This window comes from Pezoporus occidentalis, unplaced genomic scaffold (genome assembly GCF_034315485.1).
Source record: "Pezoporus occidentalis ecotype Australia unplaced genomic scaffold, CSIRO_AGI_Poc_V1 ctg49, whole genome shotgun sequence".
Taxonomy (NCBI): domain Eukaryota; kingdom Metazoa; phylum Chordata; class Aves; order Psittaciformes; family Psittacidae; genus Pezoporus; species Pezoporus occidentalis.
Genome location: NW_026915824.1, coordinates 2,777,868 through 2,802,184, shown reverse-complemented (window position 1 = coordinate 2,802,184; position 24,317 = coordinate 2,777,868). Strand labels below are relative to the sequence as shown.

The following is a 24,317-nucleotide window of genomic DNA, read 5'->3' as shown; positions in this document are numbered from 1 at the left end:
AGCCAAAGCACACACAGATCACGCAACATGGCACAAACCCTGCTGAAGCCATTCGTTTCAAGCGCCTTTTTTTTAACCCTAAAAGACATACAGGAAAGCTGTGGTGTAGATGGGAACTGAACCCATATCTCCTAAGCCCGAGTGCTTTACCCATGACACCCTCTTTCCTGCTCATTCAGAGGTTTACAGATAGTTTTCTCTGCTTACTAAGATAACAGAAGTATCAATTTTAAGAAACAGAAACCAGACTCAGAAAGCAGCAGCTTTTCACTTCTTTCACAAGTTGGTTTTCAGTAGAATTTTCTGTTGATTGACAGCATGTTCTTGGGTGTTGCTGCATCAAGCTTCAGACCTTTAAACCAGTAATGCTCATCCAAAACAACCCAGCAAATGAATTACTGTCACTTATCTCCTTAGGAAAGAGGATGGCTTTTTGTGCACTGCTTTGACTGCAGCACTGTTGAAACCCTCCACTCCCAAGTGAGAAAGGGTGCAGGAAAGGATGTTATCTCAGTTTTACTAGTGCTGCAGATGTCTCTGGGTGCCTCCAAATAAATAAGCAAAATGTCACAATGAGCTAATTATAATTAAAAATAGTTTGTTGTGCTGGTTAATTGCAGTGTGTGAAACAGAGTTGTGAAATGTCATTTCAATAAGTAGGTACTCCAATAACTCTCATTAACCTTTAATACCCTTGATCCTCCTATTCATTCAGGCAAGATTTCCCACAGTCTGCAAACTGTTCCTGCACATCAGCTCCAACCTACTACACAACTCCTGTTTTGATCTGTTTTATCAGTTGAAGGTTTGTTAAGGGTTCACAAACCCTAACACTAACATCATACTCAGTAGCAGAACTCAAGGGAGAAGAAATGAGCCACCGCCAAAACCAACTTTAATTTGTTGTCAGAAATTTCTGCCGGAGATGGGATGTGACACAACCGTAACAGTATTCATAGCTTTCTGTGCAACAGTCACCTGTTATCCTAGTCCTGAATCGAAGACAGGAAACTTTACTGTCTCCCTCTGGTATTTTGAGAGTTCTTTTGCTGTGGGTAGTCATAGCTCAGCCTGCCTGTTTTGGTACATAGTACATTTAACTGGGAGCCTACCCTAAGTAACTTCAGCACATTCACAGGCTCGTGATACAATCCCCGATGAAATGCATTTGGAAATAAAATCCAACGGGTAATTTAGCTCATGCAGCATCTCTGGATACTGACAGAGGCAGCTGACTGTGAAGAACAGATGGATTTTTCCCTGCCATGTTTCAAGATTCAATAGTGCTGCAAACTGCTTTGGAAAAGATGTAGCGGGAGCACTCAGACCTTCTTCCTGCAGTTGCTGTTCTCCCGATGTCGGTTTGGAGGCTCAGCCGGCCGTGTCCCCACGTGGCTTGCGTGCACGTGGCTGCGCTGTTTACAAACACCATCCCAGGTGTCCCCAGGGCGAGAGGGTGCCACGCTGTGGGACCCAGCTCCCTTCACGTAGCTTGTGAGACACCCTGGTTTTCACCCACATTCATGGCTGCTCATAGCAATTGTGACCAAAGGCAGGGCTGCGGTGGGCTGGTGGAGTCTACTAGCTCACATGGGTTTGCTCAGTTTACACTTAAGCAAAATTCAGGCCAGGGGTTTAGAGCAAGGTTGTCCACACTGAGTCAAAAATAGAAACTTCATTGCTTGATAGAGTAGTAGCACTGGAAAGCACTAGCTAGACACACACCAGTGAGGAAGGTGCTTTTCTGCTTTCCAGAGATGCTGTTAGGGAATTGGGTAACATTTACAGTACGGCAGGATTTCAGAAAGTCTGTGGGAATGAATGGGCCCTTTTTTTTTTCATTTTCCACTAACAAACTGGGGAGGATCACTTTTTTGTCCAGGTTGTTGATGGGTCTCAATGGAACACAAGTAGCTTGGAGCACTTAGTATTTGAAACTGCAGTTGCATTACCACTGGGAGAAGACTGTCTTGGTTTTGCTTTGTTTCAGCAGGCCGTTGGCTTACAGCAAGAAAAGAGGCTTGAACAGCTGTGTATTGCTGCATTAAATGGCTTCCCATAGCTGAGGCACAAAAAGACAAAGCATGCTTCTTTCCAGCCGCTCAGCTAAAATTGTATTGACTTACTTTTTGCCACTCCCCTCATGAGTTCAGAGTTCAAGGACTCATGTATCTACTGTACCTTGAGTTCAGATAACAATATACAGGTACATGGAGGGAACCAAACAGCAAAGTTCCTGTTCTTCAAAGACAAGCATTTTTCTGTGCTTGCTCCCCTGTTTTGTTTTGGGGTGTGCGCTGTTTATTTTTCTCCTTTTATTTTACTCTCCCTCCCCACACCCCTCCCGCTCACTCTCCGCTGCTTGCACACCATCTTCCAGCCACCTCTCTGGCTTGCCTGGCTGAGAAGTGCAGACTCAGCAGGGACTGGTAACACTTTAACTCTTTCTCCTATTCTCAGCTTTCCCAGCAAAGGTCAAAGGAAACGAGACTTACAGCTGCACTTGAAACAGAGCCACTATAGGAGGGAGGGACAGCAACCACAGGCTGTTGCGCCCCACCATTTTTTTTTTTCTTTTTCCTGAAGCATATAAAGTGCATGGCTAGGGTGAGACGAAACTTTCTATAGGCTTTGGGTGGCTGTATCTGCTAATTTCTCGTTAAGAGGAAATGAAAGACTTGGGACTTCTGTTTGTACCGGCCATATCTAGCTTCACGCAACCTCTACTGATACAAACAGAAATAATTTAGGAGTTACTTCCTCAAATGGCTGAAACGTGATCTTAATTTCATCAGTGCAAAGCCAGCAGAAAGCTGTTACAGGCACGAAGTCTCAGTTATCTGCTTCTGAAGTCATTTTGGAAACTTTGGCTATGTGCCCTTATACAATTATTTTTCCTAATAGCTATAGTTTTTCATTGTGTTGTGGGACCACACTGGCTCCAACTTCAGTGACTTAGGGCAGAAATGAGTTTTATTTTTCTTGAGAGCAATTCAGCACTGCCCTTTACTTAGAGCTGAGAGAAGGAACCTGCCTGGACACCATCAACTTTTGCACATGTGTGCCACATACAGGGAAAGGTTCCCATTTGCCCTTCAGACAACTCACCATGGTGTTTCACAGGGCTGCAAGGGGTGCACGCCAGTGCCGGGAGTGTTGGCGCTAGTTGGCTTAGTGACATCGACACTGGCGCCAAGGTTTACCTCTCGGCTCAGCACTCTAGGTCATGCTGGTGTCTCACCACGTGTTCCCACGCACGTGGCGGCAGTGTTTACAAACATGACCCCAGAACTCTTACGGGCAGTTATGAAAGAGTCAGCGAATGCCACATCCCGCGTGCAAGGGTGACCGAGATCGCCGGTGCTGGGAGTGAATAGCGGAGCGCTCGGACTGAACGCAGGCTCTGAGAGCACATAGGGTGTTCAAGGCAGATGATATTGCTCCCAAACTGTTTTGAAATATCATTGCCACCATGAGAGAGTTTTCCACCGTAATCTAAATATAGCTACTATTAACTAGCAGGAGTGGTGGGTAAGTGATTCAGCAGCTCAGGGATAGAAGTGACTGTGTTCTTCAGCTCCGTAAGTCTGTTTCTGTGTTGAACTGACTCAGAAAGCATGTAGAATTTTCAAAGTGGGAAGGAACTGCAAAGCTGACTTACTTTAGCTAAAGGAAAAGAACACCGTGTAATCATGTGGTTCCTGATTGACAGCTCCTTTTTTATTCCTTTATTAACACTTGGGCACTAATGAATGCTGTGTAGTCAGGTTGTGACCATCCATTTAGGAAATAGATGCCTTAGTAGTTTCAAATGACATACCTCCATCTACAAAATATGAATGCCACTATATGGCTGACCAGATTTTTTGACATGAGCCTTAAGAGAAAAATGCATAGAAATGCCCCTTTAGCAAACCAGGCACTCTATGCTCAACTGTCAAATGTCCTCATTCTATCTTCATATATCTTTTTCTTAAATCACTTTTGGATGCAGTAGATACATACTTTTGAAAAGTGTTCTTCCTCACCCATGAAGTTCTTCAAAGAAGTTTGTATTGTACCCCAAATTACTTTAAAGCAGCTTCTTTCCTGGAAGTTAGCAGTTTATTGTAAAATTGAAGTACGTGGTCAGAAAATTACTTTTTGTCAGATTCTAGCGTTCTTGAAGTTTTCTCAGAATTACCCATATGTGGAGGAAGACAGGCTATGTAACTGTGAGTGGCTGCCAAAGATAAACAGAGCTTTCTTGAAAAAGCTGCTAAGCTAGCAGAAATAACCCATGCTTGTTAATAAATCACTTCCAGTTTTTACTTTTGGAATCAAGGAATTTAATCCCAGCTTTGCAAAAGCCTCCTGAATGGTGAAGGATTTTTCTTTTGCCTCCCAAACAGAAAGATTGACCTTTCAGAAGCAGATGAGATGGTAGAAAGATGGTAGTTCTGTTTTATATTAGTTACTATGATACATCACAGCATTTGTAATTACCATAATGACAAAGCCGTTAGGAAAGGTACACTACAAGCTTCTCCATGCCTCTTCTCCAAAGCAATTCAATCTCATTACTAAATAAAAGTTTTGTAGGTATAAAGCCAGTCCGTAGTCTTCACCTTTCCCGTCCATACCCATGGCAGCTCTGCGTCAGAGTGTCGAGGCTCCTGCAGAGTTTTTCACTGTGTAAACAAAACAGGAGAGGCCAACACATGTCCACTCTGGCCTGGTCACTAACTCATGCCATGTGGTCAGATAGCTCTAACCCGAGCAGGTGGTGTGCTCTCTCTGCAGGCCGGCCCCTGGCCTCTTGCTGGGTTTGCCCAGTCTCCCAGCTGATTTTTAACAGTGCATTTGGGATGTGAGCAAATGTGCTTGCATCAGTTATTGATATCTTTTCACTACTGAATGTTCATTACAGTGTTCATTAGACTGTGTGCAATAGACCTAGAAATAGGAATGGAGAAATAGGCCACTTTTGTATGTTATTTTAAGAGTTCTTTGTGGCATTTCTCCTGCCTGAAGAAACCAAATCCACCATACTGTAAAACTGTACAAGTATGGGCAAACTTTGAGAAAGGAGAACTAGAGCCTTACTATAAAATCTTCTCTAAGTGTATAAAGCTTTTCTCATGAGTACATCATCCTACATCATCTGGACTCCTCCAGAAGCCCTGAAAACTTTAAAAAATGTTCTGAATCAGTAAGTACTGAGGTTTACAAGGACTAGTGTATTAGTATTTATGTTGTCTGTGGGCTTTACCAGTACATTTAAGTTAACCAGATCTATGCATATATACAAATTCTGTCTGGTACATCTTTGTTGTGGTTTAAACCTTGTCGGCTACTGCTGAACCCAGGACAATCTTTGACTCAGAGAATCTTTTTACTGTTGGACATTTTCTTTTGTTGACATTTTCTTTTGTTACACAAAGAGCTTCTTTTAGTCATCCAATGAAGAGAATAAAAGGAAAGAAATGCTGCTTATGATGAAGATTGTTTTATTCAACACTTTTAGTTGGGGGCAGGATAGAAGCAAATAATGTAAGATTACCATTGGATGCTACAGGGTGAATACCGCCATTGTGTCAGTTTAGATGAGTATCTCAAAATAAATACAGACTCTGTCATGGGTTTGTCCTCTAGGTAAAAAAGTAATGGAAATCTTGTTTAACAAGTTCAACAAAGGCACACCTAAAGTTTAATTATGTCTTGATGCATGGGTGCAATTCTTACTAAGAGTTTTACCCAACTACCAGAGAACAGGCTTGGCACTTCTGATTTTTCTTATACTTAGAACATATGCTGATCAGTAGTCATGTCAGTGGTGCATAGTCTGGGAAAAGAATCCTTTAGCATAATAAACAACTATCCCCAGTCATAGCTTTTTCTGCAACGTGTGTGTGAGAGAGAGCAAGAGATTATTCACCAATTTGTAGTTTTCTGCCAATCCCCTTTGCCCCCCACTCCCTTCAAAAGCCAATCTGCAAAAAAAGCAGGGGAAGATGGAGATGAAATAGTGCCTGTGGTATTTGCCAGAGGGATTTTTCATTAATGTCTCTTGGAGCTGGGAATCTTGGCTGGGATCTGAATTGTGCTACCAAAATTCGCAGCACTGAATGAGGCAGTGGGAGGACTCCCTGACCCAGAAGGTAGACAGACAGGGACCACATTGTTCCTCAGTCTCTCTTACTCATTGCTTTCTCAGCAGAAAACAGTTCCTTAACAGACCAACTACTTATTCTTTTTGTGCACAGAGAAGAAAACATACAGAACACCTGCTTGACACTACATTATGTTACATTAACAACTGCCCACAGCACTCAAAGGCAAGGTAGGAACATGCAACAGGCCTGCAGAATATCTGCTCAGCACAAGCCACAGGCAGAAAATGCTTCCCAGCACCCTACTTAAAACAAGTCCTGTTAATTTGAGAGTCACAAGAACTACAATGTGTGCAAAAGAGAACAAAACTAATGAAAGAAACAAAGTACTAGGGAACGCATGCAGGCAAATGCCCAGAGATGTTCTTAGGAAAGCAAGGAAATCCCACATTCTAGAGTAAGTTTAAAAAACATAAAAATTTTCTGAGCCATGCCAGCAAAGGCTCTTAATTTTCATGGTATTATACCACTGAGGTGCTGACATTTCTTCCCACGTCTTCCAGTACAAGAAACACTACTGTGCTTTGCCCACCAGCCTGCCTTTGGCCATGGCCAACCTCCAAAGTTTCAAAATACAGTGTAAGATTACCCCCTATTTCTAAAAGCCAAATTATACATCAGTGAAAGAAAACAGCATTTATAAAGTAACAGGCAAACGGAAGAAACCCTGATTTATGAATTCAGTAGAGATACACCAGCAGAGCAAAATCTTCTCCTCATGTTTCACTGTACTGGCAGCTTTTTTTTTTTCTTTCCTAATTATTTTTCCTTGCCATAAGTCCATGAGTATGGAGAGAATGGGTGTCTCAAGCATGGTAAGTATCATGAAACTCCATGTAAAAGAATGTAATGTAAAGTTCTGATACAGAAAACTGGGGTTTGTTTCATTTTTGGGGGAAGGATAGTCAGTGTCTTCTCTTTGTGAGCCCGTTATGGCCTGTTCAAATTTGCTTGCACCCTCATCCAGGAAAATTTTTACCAGGAAACTAAATGGAGTTTCCATGTACCAGTGCAGAGTGATGAGAAAGGTGGCCATGTTGTTCCTAAAAGTTCTATGGAATAGCCATGGAAGAGAGCATTTAATCCATTTTCTTCTTCCAAGGCTGATAAATTGTAACTTTCAGTTTTGACAAATACTTGGATAATCTGCTCTAGAAGACCTTTGCTAGCGCAGATCCTGTGTCCTTCCAAGTCTTCTCGTTTTGTTCAACTTTGTTCCTTTTAGGATAGATATAGCATTCCAGCTGAGGCTTTGCCAAGGCTGAGAAGAAAAGTAACTTAATTCCCAAGAAAGCCATACAAGCAGCTACAACCTCTGTAAAAAGTGCCCTTTTTCTTAAAAGGATTGACATCAAGTACTGATTGTACTCGTGATTATTCCTGCCTTCTGAGACATTGCATACGAGAAACCCCAGAACAACTTCAGGAAAAAGGCTAGTGTGTGAAAACAGAGAAGTTGCTATCATCAAGGAGGAGGAAATGCATACTGTGGGAATCTTAAAATAACTAATTACGCATTTTTGTGAGAGTCCGTGATACTCTATACTCCACATTTCTCAGAGAAGGACCATGTCTGTGCAGGCACACTGCTGGTATCCCATGCATAATGTGAAGAGCGCTCCCCCAAAGAAGATTTGGACCATGTCACATACAGCTTAGTGTGGGTACTTGCTCAATGTGGCACTAAAGAGAAGTGGCAAAACCAGATGCAGCGCAGTACTTAATAGTATGTATGATTTTGTTAAGCTGGTTTTGTAGTGGATGGAGATAGAAGCATGTTTCAGAGAATGCAAAACACTAGAAGAGGTTTCTCATGAGCTACAAAAGCCAGAAGCATGTAAGGGAAGATCTGAATTCTCCTCCTTTTGTTCCAGTGAAATTTTTGTATGAAATTCGCAGATTATGAGCACTGCTAGGGTATTCTGACTCCAAATACTCCTGGGCTGGGTCAGGGCCTCAAAATGGGCAGCACAGAACAAGGGAGGAGGAAGTTGAGCATAGTGAAAGTAACACTGGAGGGTGGGCTGGATACCATACATTAAAGGCAGAGAAGGGCTCTCAAGAGCTTACCCTTGGCTCTCTAGCACAGTCTTGAAGAACAAGAGTATTTGAAGAAGTAACAACCAACATATTTCACATTGCTGAAAGGAAACAAATACAATTGGGTGTGGTTAACCTAAGGACCTTGCTGTCAACCTGTTGCCAATGCAGATTCTTTTGTAAGTAGCAGCCATTTCTGTGAATTAGGCTCCAGCTCCTTAGGATACACCTCCCTCCATGCAGGGGTGGGGGGAAATATGTCTCATGGCTTTGGCTGTAAGCTGGAGGTTGGCTGAATATATTACTGAATGTTTATACCTTTCTCTGAGGCATCTGCCCTTTAGCAGACTATGATAAAACCAGACACTTGTTTGCTCTGGTGTGGCACTTCCCAGGTGCTGCTGGCTGTTTCCCTGTGTCCTCCCTCCTCTAATGACTTTCCACAGTATGCCTGGGAATCCTGTTATGAAAACAGGGTCAAGAAAAGCTGTTACTGGAGCAATATACACATAGTGACCACCTACCCAAAGAACTTATTTTCTTCATTTGTTTGTTTTTTTGCAACACCCAGAAAGTTGTAGTTTATGCCACCAGCAGCTAGTGTGGTCACTTAAACAGTTCTTTCTAAAGCAGTGGCATGAAATTGTTCTAAGAAGAGCAAACCACTGTTGTGTTTGTTTTATAAAGATTAGATTGAAGGAAGAGGAAAAAGCTCTCTCGTGTAGTTCTCTCCTTTTGTTTCTAGTTTCGATATTTAATGAACATGTGATATTGTTTTTAGCTAGTCCTGATGGTCTTGTGAAGTTAGTATTTAAAGCAGATGGCTGCAGTGCTTTAATAAGATGGTTACTATAGAAACATAGCACTGTGAAGGCAATAGTTTCTATAATGCATGGTATCCTCACTAAGCATTTTTAAGACTCTTGATCTACATGTAGCAGGCTCAAAGAGAACTAACCAAGAAATAGAAAAGATAGGATGCCTGCATGGAGTATTTGCTTCAGCTGAGGTCCACTTAAACCTAGCTGGATAGTTAACATTTTTGTGGCTCGCTAAATAGCTGCTTGAAACAACATGAAACATGAGAAGAGAGATAAGCAAAAATATCGATGGAGGAGACAACTGTGGGCAGGAGACAGATCATTTCTGTTACCTTTTTTTTTGGAAGGTGAGTTGGACTCAAACATTAATACAAACAAATTTAAAAGCACAAAACACCCACAGACAATCAGTTTAAACACCCAGATATTTACTTTGCAATCCTCAGGCTTCTTGTTTACTTCATCCTTGCATATCTAATGTTGCCTATCAACACACTTGTTGCAGCCTAATACATGGGGAAGGACACAACATGTACTTTCAGGGACTTGGGCTTTTTATTACTGCTTCTAGTTTTCTTTATTATGCCAAAACTGTTTTAACCTGAAAGTACCTAAATTCCTCTGCATGTGCCAAAGAATTTTACAGGCTATGACACAGACTTTGGAAATCCCTTTAAATGTTAATTATATACATGAGTATGAGTTCACCCTAAATCAGGATATTCAGGGGGGTAAATGGCAGTCTTTTTGGAAGCGTTACTGTTTCTCCTTTGCAGGACTGGGTAGGAAAGTGCTGCCTCATCTACCTGTGTCTGTCCCTCCAGGGAATGAAGTAGTTTTCAGCAGTCACAGAGAATGAATTCATGGAGATATTGGTTGTAGAACCACAGAAACTATGAAGCAAAGAAGGTTTCGAAGCAACAGTAACCTGATGTAGAGATAGCACTTGTGAGAAATACCCATCCTTTCATAAAATCTGGGCATCCTGCTGGAACTCATGTCTTGTGGTGTAGCCAGCAACAGTGCTGACCTGGACTAGGTTCAGAGGCAGCTGAAGACAACCTGGGCATTTTCTTTGCTTCATCCTTTCTCACGCTTCCTTTGGTTCTCCTGAACTTCGCAGGTGTTTGTGCTTACATGGTTTTGCTTTTCTTTGTACTTTAAAGCACCTAAGCTGGGCAGGCCCAGTTGAAGGGTTTGCCTCTTAGGAAGCTGAACACATCATCATTTAAATAAAAAGACAGAAGGGAAAAAAGCTGTGAGAACACTCAACTAATAGGGCTTTCCTCTACCCTAAGAATGAACTTGTTTCTGTGGTTCCTGTTACTGTATGGTCATATCTGATTCCTCCTGGACTTTTTCTGTGACTTAAAACTTTCAGAGGAGGAAAACCACACATGATCTAAAATGCCTCCCACCTTTCTGCTTTGTCACTATGGTCCTCACCACTATCATCCTCTACACACCAGTCAAAGTACATCTTGCCTACTTTGACTGTCCTTCTGTCTCTTCCCTTGGAAACATTCAAATATTATACCTTATCTTACACTTGAGGCTTAGCTTGCCTCATTCCTGGTTGTGTTTTTCTCTCTCTCACCACTGCAGAGAATTACGGTGAGCAGCACTGCCCACAGCTTTGCAACTTTAGCAAGTCTAAAAGTCGGAGGTATTCCCTGCCCTGCTTTGCATACTATCTGCCTTGGTTTAGATGTATTTATAGTGCAGCAGTAGAGCTACAGACAGATACTCTGAAACAAACATCAGGCCCTTCTTCATGGTGCTCACTGTTTTAGATAACTCTTCAGCACAGCACTGATGCTCTGTGGATGAGGAAGCTCACCCTCAGACTTATTATGCATGCACTTACATGTACACTAAACACTAAACCAGACATAGTATCTCTGTCTCTATTTTCACAACAGGAATATTTTTAGGCATGACAGATATTATGAAGGAACTCTGCCCAGCTGCACTCAGGATGGATGGGGCAGGTTATTTTAGGTTATTACATAGCAGTTCTCAAAAAAGAAAGCTTTGTAGCATGCACGCGAAAGCTTAGCAGGGAAATCTGTTCCTGGGACTCCAGCAGTAGGAGCCCTAGGGGAATGGGTAACCCTGTGGTCTATATGTGGATTTAGCCCCAGGCCCTTGGTGGTCTCAGGAGGGCTTGCTTGATGCACGAGCACCTATTTCCAGTCCTTGACTGCTTTGACTCTGACTGCTGCTCCATGTAGGATTGTAGTCCCTGAACAGAAAAGCTCTTTTATACTTTTCCCTTCCTTGACTATAGACCTGAACATGAGCACTTCTGCACGGCAATGATTAGTTAACCTCACAAATAATGTTGTTGACTGCCATGAGATCACTATGGTTTTAACTGCATCCATGTAAGAAACTCACAATATAGCCCTCTGGGAAGAAACAGCTATCAGTGAGGAAAATAAAAAAAAAAAAGCACATTATATGTCCTTACAGTGTCTAACAGAAGGATGTCCCTAGCTGAGCTGAGGCCTGAAGACATTGCTGTGACACATAAATAGCACATAAATACTTTTTTTTCTGTAAAATATGTTAATTATTTGTAAGTGCAAAGCAGAGGTGCAAAACTCAGGACCCCACCAAGTGAGACATTCTAAAGTTGTGAAAATCCTTTCACCATAGAACTTTAAATACTGCTTTTATGGGAGAATACAGGAGTCAGAAAGCTCTTTGTAGGAAGGTAACAAAGGAAAAAAAAGCAAACCCAGCTTTAGCACAGCTTGCAATAGTGATATTTTGCCACTTGTCTGTGGTGCAGTGGCTTATCATTCACATGAGCAGAAGTGGCAAAACAGTCTGGTGATCACAGCCTCTGGGAGTACTGCTGTTGTGATTATCTCATAGCACTATCTGCCTTAGTCCTACAGGGCTGCAAATCTTTTACGTTGATGCAGTCATAATTAAATGAGATCCCATTACAGTCAGTGCAGCTATTTATGGAATTAACTACTCACCAGTATGAGTAAGGGGCTCATAAGTCAGCCAGTAGTTACTGTGGGAAACCTCTGTGGGTTAAACGGAAAGCTGTTGAGAAATGTTGGTATTTAAATGGCAGACACAGTAGCTCAAGAACATGGGGAATAAGAAACTCTGCTTCTAACATTTCCTGGCATATGACAGTTTTGATAAGGGGATTACTCTAAACAAAATTCTCAGTCTGAAGCATGTTCATAGCTTTAATTAGAGCAAGTGTAGATGGAAATTTACAGTTTGCTTAGCCTTCTATTTAAATCTCTCTGATATGTTCCCTTTGCACACCTGTTTGAAATAAAGTGTGAGTGGAAAGTATAACCTCATGGTGCTCCTTCAGCCTTTCACTGTACAAGATAGGTGTCTGTGTCTGGCTAAGTTCTCTTAGTTGCTTAGTATTTAGAGTGACTTTTTACTAGACAACTGGGATCTGTGTGCACAGAATGCTTGTTAGTAGCTGCAGCAGGCAACTGCAAGGAGCTACAAGAGGATACCATAACCTAAGTAGCCTGAAGACTCTCCACTAGCTGAAGTCCCATAAATTGCCTGATAATGTGCAACTAATGTGTAATCCTGTCCCAGTTCTGTCTGTAAAGTTGTTTTTGTTGGTTTTTTTGAGTAAAAATACACTTAGCTCTTCTAAAACCACAAGTTTGAATGTTACAAGCAAAGGGAGTTACTTCTGATAGGCAGGACCTACCCTCATAGATGAAAGTGTAAATATCAAGTCTAAATGCAATTTCACAGTAATTTCACAATACAACAACTAAATGCAAGGGGGCTGAAGATCCTTAATAGAAAAAACCCTTCACTGTTATGTGGTAAAATTAAAAGCCAGAAGTGGCAGCTGACAGATTAGGGGATTGCAAGGTTTACGCAGCTGAACCCACCACACCTTCCAGCCTGACCAAAAAGACCACAGCCCGCAAGCTATGCTCTAAATGATAGGCGTTGCATACGTGCTGACACTCTTTTTACACATAAATTCTGAAAACACCTTCTCACAAGAAGCTGAAACCACATGAGAAGACTCTTGATTTATAAAACTAAAAGAAAAAAGTATGCTTCTTAAACACTCCTGCTGCACCTCCATGAAACCAGTGCTTTTTCAAACTTAATCCTAAACCCAGTCAAGGGACTGAAACAAATCTGATTTCAGTGATCTTGGGATCAAATAATTAAGTTTGATTAAGCAAATGCCACCCAAGTGCAAGGATATGAAGAATTACATTGACTTTTCATTAGAAAACTCCTGTTAAAATCCCACCTGAATTGTGTTTCTAATGAGCCCACCAACCTTCAGAATCAAAGTTTCTGATGATTTATATTTTAGCAGCAAGCTTTCCTGGACACGGCATATTCTGTTTGTCTGCTGACTTCCCTTCTCCCTCCCCCTTATTTACTCTGTTCTTTTCCTATCAGTACGTGCCACTGTACTGTACATTGTGCAGTTACGTTACCATTTATCTGATGGAGCTGAAAGCCTAGATCTTTCTCTGTAACTTTTGTGAGCCAAACTTTAAAAGCTTCTCTTTCTCCTTCCCCTCCCAGATCCCTTCAGGGAAGAAGCAATATGAGCAAGAATATGCACAGATCTCTCAAGAATACAGATTATGTTCCGAACAGAATGTTGGCTCATGCATGTCAATTACTTGTTATAAAGAATAAAACATTCACCTACAGTTAACCTTTAGAGGGAATGGAAAAAATAAAGCTATTGCTTGCTATATGTAATTTACTGAAGTGGCAACTAGCAGGATGAACTATTGAAAGTGGGGGAGGGAAGAAAAGTTGCTTTAGAGGATTCTGGGAGAGTAATTTTGACTAGCAGAGAGAGAGAGAGTCTCACAGCAAGAGACAAAATTGATTTGTTGCCAGGGTGTGCAACATGGGAAGAAGAGACATGCTCAGCAGTGGTGCTTAATTGTCCTTTTTATACTCGCTGCACTGTCTGTAGTCAGGCAAAAAGAAAAAAGCCCAGTCCTGAGTCAACTAATGCAAACACAGAGGAGTTTTGGCCTGCCTGATCCAATGTCCATACTTAAGCTCATTGCTCATGTGTGTTAATAAAACACCTGTGGTTTCAGTCACTAGGAAATGTGCCATGGATTACTGACTTCAGAGAAAGCTTGTGGCTGGCGTATCTATTAGTACATGCCTTTGCAAGACACTTTTGCTTTTACATTGAAGAGGATTCCTCCCCTCATATTAATACAAGTAGCATTTGAGGCTTGCTTTATTTATTTATTGTGGACTTCTGCTCTCTATTGCAAAGGCTATTTGGGTTCTCCAAAAAGAAATACTTCTGAAGAAGACTGCATTGGCCTGTAGTGGGACAGCTGTAAATCTGCCACTCTTGTTAGACGGGATTAGCATACTCTATGACTTCTTAGTGTAAACATCTGGAGAAGTAAGAAGTAGGAGGCAGGGGGAATAGAAGTTGCCTGGCCAGCACTAAAAGCCTCAGAATTGTTGGAGAAGGTGATGAAACATGCTGCCAACAGAAATCAGACAAACTTTTTTTGTGAAGATGCATAAATACGAGTACCTAAGTGCAAAACTTCTTTTGCCTGATGCAAACTGGACTTCACTCAGTTCTCTCCTTGACTTGAACCCATGCCACTCCACAGTGCCACAGAGAACAGACTCACAACCCTCACACTGAAGTGTTGTGCTTAGACTTCACCATACATGGCAAGGCCCAAGACATCCACTACAGTTTATTGGGTAAAATAAACCTCTTACAGCACACTATAAGCTACAAATGAATAGTAATTTATAATTTTGTTTTTTTTTTAAGAATAGAAATATTGTTTGCTTGGATCTCTCTGGTGACTGTGTACAGGTATAAAGTCTGGCTCAATAACAGAAGCCAGAGGCTTCTGTGTTCACAGTTCAGATGCAAGTGGGAAGTTGACGTGTGAGGTTATTTAGTAATCTAGATCCTGATCTGGTGATGTGTGCCTCAAAAGGCACGAGGAGCAGTTCAGTCCCACACTTGCTCCAGACACATTCCTGAAAGGGAGAGTCTGGTGCGTAACTGTAATAGTACCCAGGGTGACAGTCAGGTGATGGGGATGTGGCTGGGATTGCTCAGGTCTTCATATTACTCTTGACTTCTGGTCACCTTCTGGAGATGAAAGCAGAGCACTTGAGCCAGTCATCCAGCTAGACCACTGGGATATCAAGGGATGCAGGAACTGCGATAAGTCATTCCTGGTTTGTTTGGGGTGGGAGGTGTTAAACAAGGGCATTTCCTTCTTCGGGAAATGGGTACTTGCAATAGAAAGTTATTTTTAGTCACCCTGTGCTCCAGGAGTTGATACACAGAGCTCTGACCTGTCTGCTGATAACACATTACCTCATTTGCAGCTCCACCGTTGACGCGCGCTCCTCTGTGTCCTTGCTTGAACCTGGCAGGCACTGTGTGGTACAGTTGTCATGGCACTGTTTGAAGGATTAAACTGCAGCAAAGAGGTTGCTGTTCAAACCGATGCAGAAACCCCAAACAAACCCTAAGCACCAACGTGTCTTAGCAGTAATGCACAAGGGGACAGGCTTACATCTACATTATACCAGAAATAGCTGGAATGGCACCGTTTTACAGCTGCATATCTAACACTCTCATTGTGCTAATGCCATTGCTCAGACCTTGAACCAAAACTCAACCAGTATGACTCCGGTGAAATCAGTGGCGCTACTCTGATATACAGCTGTGCAACATCTGCCTCGTCTCCTCCATTTCTTGCAAAATTAATAGTTTGTTTTTTTTTTTGCCAAAGTAAACAGAGCATCTTCAGCAAGTGTTCAGTCTCCTTAGAAAGCTGGTCATGACTGGCCAACAACTACGCAACAGACTCCCTCCCTCCTGTCCGCCAGGTTTTCACTGCTGCCAGCACTGTGCCACATCCATCTGGACAGGCAGACAAGTTGCTCCTTTCGGAGGCAGCCTGGTTGCCTTTCCATGAATTGGCGCGGGGATGGCGTGGCGGCATGCCGATCGGCTGGAAGCCTTCCACCGGGACTACGCGCGTCACCTCTGTGGCACGCTTGACATCCCTTGGCCCGAGGCCCATGGCCTGTAATCCCAAGTCAATGCTCAAACTAGGTTTGTCACCCAGCTGACAGTGTAGTGACCTTACTCTGTGACACGGATTTGGTTCCATGGGTCACAGGAAAGATATTGTATCAGCCACTTGATCATTTTGAATGGGACGTTCATAGCAGCTATTACAAATTAGCTAGACAGGTAAATTCTTCCTCACATGTATTTTTGCCTGTGTAGTTACTAGAGACCTTTCTCTCATGTCCATCACTGTTACCATTTGGGCACACCATGGTAGCTCTAGAAGTCAGTAAAAGCAACAACTGCCATTCACAGAAAGCCGAACCGCATGGTTCTTGTTAATAACGTCGTTTTAAAAGGAAGAAAACAGTCTCATTTCTTTATTGACTCCTTTCTTGGCTATGTAAACTTTCACCTCTCACTTGCTCTGTTTGCTTTCTACAAGCTGAAAAGCATCACTGCTTTATTCCAAAACTTTTCATAAGCTTTTTTCTTCCACTGTATTCAGAACCTCTTTTTTCATATCTGTTCTTTCTCATTTCCCATTCTCACTCATCTATTCTTGCCCTCCTTCAAGATCCTTCCTTTTATCTTACTCCTTTTTTTTCCCCAAAGAAGGCCAGACATCTGATTTCTTTAATCTAACCAAGGTCAGCATCTGTATCTGGGTACATAACAGGACTCTGTTTACTTAATTCTTTGCAGCCTGCTTGCTCCTAAAACACCTACACACTTTTTGCTTGTCTGATTACCCTGCTTCCCTTCACATCCTTCAAACTTGTCTCTTCAGTTACCACCACTAAACTTTGCAACTACCTTCTACTACCTTCAAACTGTTTGCAAAACAGTTTCTTCCCTAAACTAAAAATCAGGAAGGGACTCCCAGCTTCCTGTTACTTTTGGTTTGGAGGCTCTCCAGCCTTTCTCATGTGTCACTTGAATGTGTGTGAAATTGTTCACTGGGAAAACTTGTTGACCTGCATAAAATTCCTATCCTGCAGTTGCATGACTTACATGCATTAAAAAACCCCAAAATTTCTCTAAACTGCACCACCTTTCTGCCTTTCCCCTTTCTGAAGCACTGCTCCAGGTGTGCTGTTAAACTCTGATTTGCTTTCCCCAAAACATCAGTTACCAAGTTTCTCTCCATAGAAGACAAGCAAGCTATCAATCCTAAGTACTGTCCTCCAGACAGTCCCAAATTACAGTAAGTTTGTTGCTTTAAAAAAGCTTGCTTGGTTTTACCTCTTACCTTCTCACCTCTTTCTGTGAACGTGAGTGGTCAGTATCTTCCATGAACCTGTTCCAGTTGTATCCAGATGATCTCCTCACATAATCCCCATTGACCTTGCAGGGTGCAGAAGTCAACTACTGTCCAGGATTGTTAAAAAATTGCTCTTCTCTGCTGTCTTCTCTCTACTTTACAGGTAGTGTTCCCCGCTGTCCTGTGACTTGCGGTTTAGGTGGTATATCTGACAGCTTTTTACTCTTTGGTTTAAACATATTTCCCTTACCCATTAAGACCAGCAACCATTCTGCTCACTACCACAAGCAACTGCTGTTATACATCCATCTTGTGACTAGAAAAATATGTATTAAACTAGTTTCCCAGCAAAATGAATGATATGGAATGGTACCATGTATACGTGCCTGTCCGTCCCCCACAAAGAGTGTCTGAGTCAACTGGCTGGTTTCAGCCATGTGTAATCAATTCAGTGCTCCAACTGTTGGGAAGACCAGAAGCTGGGTAAAGGAGAAAAACCCTGTAAACATCCCAAGTGAAGGAACAAGTGCATAACTTCACATGTTATTAAACACCAGAGAATCCTCATGGGAGAGAGCTCTTATACATGTGCCAGCCACAGGAAAAGCTTCTGCTGAGACTCACAGTCGCCTGAGAAAAGCAAACCCATGGGACTCTTAAGCTTCCCGAAGCATGCTGCTCCCTGAGCTTCCTGCTTGGAAAGCATTGCATGGGTCCCAAATGAGGAATAGTTCCCACTCCAATCAGAATCATTTTAGCATTTGCATTTCAGCTGAGGAGTAACAAATACCAGTTCATAGCATTGTGTTCTTAAAACCTCAAAATACAAGTAACAGCACTGAAACCCTTTGTGTGATTGCATGGCCTGGAAAGACATTATTTCTAAGGTTAGCATTCAGGTCTAAAAAAAGCTCAAAGAAGTCTAAAAAGGTCTAAAATTCAGGAAAATCATAGGTATGTACCAACTCTGGAGGAATTATAAGGTGGGGTTATTGATCTATTGACTCATAGCATTTCTGCTTTTGCAGCAATGATTTTTTATATAATCTGCTCACTGCAGAATAACCTACTCTAATGGGACAGAGGTAGAGCTTTGCAAGACCCTAATAAAGGTATTTATTCAGTAGAAACTGCAAGACAAACTGGGAGGTATTGAGGAAGTTTCAGACTGCCTACTATTCATGCAGAAATAACTACCGTAAAAGGCAAACCCACCCTATTTTAGATAATGCTAAAGTGATTTAGAATAACCTATGCAGGCTAGAGGGGAGGAAGGAAAGCACATGGCTGTAATCACTTGGGAATATTCTGGCTTGCACACAGTGTCACGCTCACTAATAAAGTTACTCACATGTCTATATATAGCTCTGTGTATCCCAAAGATCGTCAAGGTGTTCTGTATAGTTTATATAAATAAAACCCCAACCCTTTCACTCCCTGCCCTCTCCTTACTCTGAACAAAATAGTTGTTAACTATTTCAGAGGAAGACAGATTTTTGTGCCTGTATGTCAATCTACTTTTTCTTTCTGTGTTGAAGGTTTGGTGCTAATGTAAGTGGAAGGTGAGTTTACATATGGAAATATGAGCCCTGCTTCCTGCAGCATTTGGCTTTCCCTTGTAACTGAGTTAATTTACCTGCTTAGTGAAGGAGGCCCAGTGTCACGGCCCAAGGTGAAATGCTACTGCACTTTTCTTTCTTCGAGTTGACACTTTGACCTCGGCTTCATAAGGCTGATTCTGGCAACTGTCCACATACTGACTTCTCACGGAGGTCAGCAGCAGTTCCATAAGCTTCCTACAGGACTGCTGATCAAATGCCAGAGGCAGGCATTTCAGAGGGGTGCCCACCAAAACACCAGCAGCACACAGCAGAGCTCAGGTTACCATGCAGGACAGTTGCATGCACAAGCATCTGATCCACACGTACTGTAGTCACCAAACCCGCATACCTGACTTCTGGGGAAACAGGCCCTAAGGACCGCCTCTCCAGAGAGACATTTAAATATCTAGAGAGTCAGATGTGTACCTCTGTAATTCCCATGGAGTTTCTAATTACATTAGCTACCAAAATCATTTTCTAATGCCCCATGAGGTGCCCATCTGCATGTCTGTGTGCATAAACACCACTGCAGTTTTTGCTCATCTTCTGCTCACTTCTTCAGTCACGCACTTAAGTTTTGTTAAGGTTTCCTGAGCTGGGAAGAACAAGGCTCACCAGCCACCTGGAGGGTGGGCCCTGTGCCACACTGTCATGCCTTCTAGCCTCGGCAGGAATAAACACGGCTTCCCCTCCATGTCCCTGTGATTGCGGGCACTCGACCAGCAGCCTGGCTGCACATGGAGCAGAGAGCTGCTTCCTCAGCATGTTCCTATCGGGCAGCTGGCAGAGACCCAGCTAGGAGGCTACCTCCAAAGCACGTGAATGCACATGCAGCTTTTTCCAGCACAGCAGAGCTGTTCCTCTCTGAGTCTAGAGATCAAGGTCCTCACAAGGAGCCAACTCCTTTCTCCCTTAGGGATTTGTCCACTCTGCCTACAGGAAAACTCTTATGTGCTTGAAAGTTTCACACCAATTATTCCCAAGTTCAGACAACAATGAACACGCATGCAGTGGAGTAACAGTGAAAGCAGTTCCTCGGCATTTCACGTACGCACAGAGCTCGTGTTAGTCACATACAACAGCTAGATAAAAATCCAGCCTGTTGCTTCACAGTCTCCCATCACTGTGGAAATCATTCGGTTGCTCACTTTGCAGCAGTCACCTCCTCATTGCATTCTTCTCCTGCATTTGCTGGTTTTCCCCATTACACAACCCACTTAGCTATTTTTCCTGAATTAAAGTTACTCCCATTCCTTGCATGTTTCCGTGATTACACCATGATTATCTATGATGTAATTAAGAGCTCTGCCCATTTGGCATCATGTGTGCTTTCTGGAGTACCACAGCACTCTGCACTCCTTCTTGGTGCCTTCTGGTTTCCAAGCAGGGCCGTGGGAGGACAGGCACTCAGCTGAGCAGCAGAACTCAAAGGGCTTCCTCGTCAAGACCTAACCTTCCTGGCTTCACAGAAACCTCTATTCTCATATTGAACACCCGAAGTACTTTGGGACAACAGAAACAGAACTCTAACACTTAAGCATATTTCCTCCTCTTTCACTATAATTAAAAGTCTCCTGAAATTACCTCCCTTTCCCCATACATCCCCTCTTGCTTGACTTGCTCCTGGTTTGTACCTTGCCAGCAAAACAGGCAGCTATCAGGGTGTGGGGAAACAAAGGGACAACCACCCTTGGTATTTTCTCCAGACAAAACTGTTCCTGAAGTGCTCCTTCCTCAGTGTGTTCGTTATTGTTGACCATAAAATAATGAAAGGAAAAACATGCCTATGTTAACTTGTCAAGGGAAGGAAGCAGGGCAAGAGGCTTGTTTTTAATTAGTCATTTCATGAACATTTGTGCAAGGACAGAGTTTGCTGCCAAACAGCATCTCAATTAACATGTCCCTGTGGGCAGACATTGCTTGGGCTGATCTGTGGCTTACAAAGGTGTCAGAGGGAGAAGATGCAAAAAGGATTTGTTTGCTTTCTTTTATTCCCCCTCCTCCCCTTTTTGTGTTGCTAGGAGAGGAGACTGGTACAGTGGGTGGTGTGGGAGCAGTGACCCAGTTCAGCAAACCTGGCTTGGATTCTGTGGGACTGAAGTGAGGTGGTACTGAGGAGCCAGCTGGGACCCCACCAGGCACAGAGCATGAAGCTGCTACTAGTGCTTTGTAAGGGAAGAGAGGGGAAACATGAATTGGGAAGACAAGGACAAGGAAGGATCTGAGAAGGCACAAGGACACTGAGCAAAGACATACATAGCCAGACAGCAGTTTTTGTCACTGACTGGTATTTATCAAGTTCTCTAAACTTGGAGGGGATATTGGGGGTTGGAAGGGAGAAAGGAGAAGAACTGAAGGAAAGGAATATATTTTTCCTGGTGAAAACAAGGTGTGCACCCAGGCTTCAGAAAACACAGGCTGTTTTACCACAGAGGATATATGAAAGGTTTTGGCATTTTGTCACACAACAAAAACACCAGTGTTTTGCATCACTGAAACTCCCCGAGGAGCGCAGTAGCATTTTACAGCATGTTAATTGTCACATAATGCAGCCAGTAGCTTCTGCTCAGGAGAGAGGGGTGGCAGTGACGAGATTAAAATGATGATTCAATCAGGAGACTCTCAGAAATCTGCCTAGTGACAACTTTCTTTTTTTTTTTAAAGGCTCAGGCTCTGTGGCATAGTTACAAAGGAGGAGCCTTCATTAAAATTAGCAGACAGATGAAGCATTTGAATGGACATCTTTCAATTCTTTTCTCTTTCAGCTCACAGTAAACCCTCTTCTGTCTTTTCTCACAACAGCTTAAGTTTGCTTCAACAGTTTTGCTTGTCTGTTTTCTTTCCATCACACACAGACACACACACACACACACAAAATCCCTAAATTACACTCTCTCCAGAATAGAATGCAAATAACGTACATTTCTATGATTTCTTTCAGCCAGGAACAATTTAAGAGGCAGTTCTGCTTCTTATCAGCCTGCAAGTTAGTGTGTGTATCACACTATCCCCCATTACAATTTGTGAAAGAGGCACAGAAATTAACTTAGGGTCTGCATCATGATCAGCTTTTGCTGAGCATCCATAACAGAAGTTAAATGTGGTTTATTTGCAAGTTTATCCGATCAGCACAGAAATGTTGTTCAGCTCTGGCTCCAGCTGCTTCTGTTTCTGACACCTGTTGACAGTTAAGGATAAAATTTCCTGCACTAGGGAAGGCAAGCAAAGACTCAGACTGTGCAGATCATAAAGCTAAAATAAGCCCTTGAGCATTCATACATATACTATGTAAGATTCTACTGTTAGTGGTAAAAATCACGTCATACTACATGACTTCAGATATAGGTGTTACAAATGAGGGTAACCAGCAGTTTAATTTGCACCCTCTGTTTCACTACCCGTTAATCATGCAGGAAAGCAGGCAAAGCTCCACTGAGTGCTTTCACCAGAGAAATTAAATGGGGTTGGGTTTTCTTATTTATGCTGTCACTTCCTCAAACCAATTTGTCCAGACAACAGATAACAAAGAAAGCACGTACTCTTGTACTCCTCAGTAAGTGACAACATGTGAAGGTCATACTGATGAAACTCATTTTCTGATTATCATCATCATACAGTTAAGCAGAGCACAAAGCCAGGTAACTTGGCTTTTAAGTCTGTTACATTCCTGGATTTTGGAACAGCTTTCAGCTCAGCAACTTGCTATGCGTGTACTTTGCCAGGCAGAGCAAACCAGCTTGCTTCATTTCTTGCTTGGGTTTGGAATGAAAATGTAGATTCAAAGCAGATGGGGATGTTTCTGCAGCAGCTGAATAGAAATACACAGAAATTGAGAAAACACCCTTCTCCCTCCTCTCCCCCTCCCAAACAAAGTCAGCTATCATCTCATTCTGACAAAGCCTTATTCTTCTGCAGACCACATAAAATTATCTATCGGGTGAAGATCTGAATCTGTGTACTGCTGGGGCTTCCTGCAATGTGCTGGTGAGCCCTTCAGCTAGCAGCAGCAGCCACGTTGCTTGAAGTGCTGCTATCACAGAGGAGCAGGGTGACCTCTGTTCAGGATCTCCTTGAGTGCTTATTTGACATAGAAAAAGAGGGGAAAACAAAACAACAAGAACCAAAGTCAGTGAAACAGAAAATTACTTCCTAGATGGCTAGTACCTCATCGGCATTTACTCTAACCTGTTCTGTATCGGAGCAGCACAGCAAAGCCATCCTCCTAGATTAGAGGTTAGTAAGTACAGACAGCTGGTCTCCCCATGGATATCTCCCCTGCACTGACTGACCTTGCATGGGGAATCCCTCCCTCCTTTATCCTTAGATAAACTCGCATCGTCCCTGAAACCTGAATAACTGTACCATCTCACAGTCACATTGCTTCGGCATCTGTCATGCATCATTGTGAACCACCTTTGTTTTCAGCAGGGAGTTTCAAGTCATTACCTGCCCCAAACAGGATTTGTTCAATGCATTAGTGACTCTGAGGGTTTTCTTAACCCAGGCACAGGAAGATTTCCTGTATTTGCATTTTTTGTTTCTTCTCTGTTGAACAAACAGTTCCTCAGATGATGATTAAAAAAAAAATCCTCATAAAGTCCTCTATATCTCTAAAAACCAAGAGTTTCAAATCTGAATTCTGATCTCTGCCATTCCACCCTGGGTGGGTGCATTTTCCTTGTGCAAACTTTGGATCCCCCACTAGTCTCTCCATGTCTTTTTACTGTCCTCTCAGTGTAATTGATGGCAGCTGTGATACTATGTATTTTCTTCTTCCTCTGGGCAAAACCTCTCCCCCATGCAGTTTCTGTCTGTTCTTTCCCTCCCTTCTTACATAGTAACTTACCTTTTAGGACAACACAAATGCCTCCCCCTGTGATACTGTCCTTATCTCCTCCATGCACAGCAAGAACAAGAATTTCTTCTTCTTGAGAAAACACCCATAAGCTCAAGGAGAGAAAAGGTCAACTGTGACAAGGATTGTGTGTTTCCGTAACTCCTTTTTCTCCTAATCTAGAAAGATTCATATTTACATCTGAACTGAAAAACCCTTGCAAGAACAATAATCTTGCTACACCACATGTATCATCTGCTACAAGGTGAAGAAACTGCTTTTCATTATGAGCGAGGTTTGTTTTTCTGGAATGTTAAAATACCATTTAAAATTAAGAAATGGTCTTTTTTCTTCACCCCTAAAGATAGCCAAGAAAAGTCTTTTTTTTTTTTTTTTTCTAAACCTGGGAATAATAAAATAAAAAGGAACATAGAACTTTTTCTGTAGGGCAAAAAATATCAGCATGAGATTTGCCTAGTTTTTCCTCCTTCTTCAGCAACTCTCAAATACAACTAACGTTGAAATGAAAA

General features: G+C 42.4%; 1 protein-coding gene and 1 long non-coding RNA gene across 2 annotated transcripts in view; one reads left to right on the top strand and one right to left on the bottom strand.

The window, feature by feature from the left end:
* TET2 (tet methylcytosine dioxygenase 2) overlaps positions 1-24,317 on the top strand; it is a 73,762-nt gene that overhangs the window by 9,463 nt on the left and 39,982 nt on the right. The window lies entirely within an intron of this gene.
* Positions 22,426-24,317, bottom strand: part of LOC134173033 (uncharacterized) — a 35,734-nt gene continuing 33,842 nt past the window's right edge. Inside the window, exon 7 of the long non-coding RNA XR_009968106.1 lies at positions 22,426-23,030. This is a non-coding gene — a long non-coding RNA (uncharacterized LOC134173033). The remainder of the gene's footprint in view (positions 23,031-24,317) is intronic.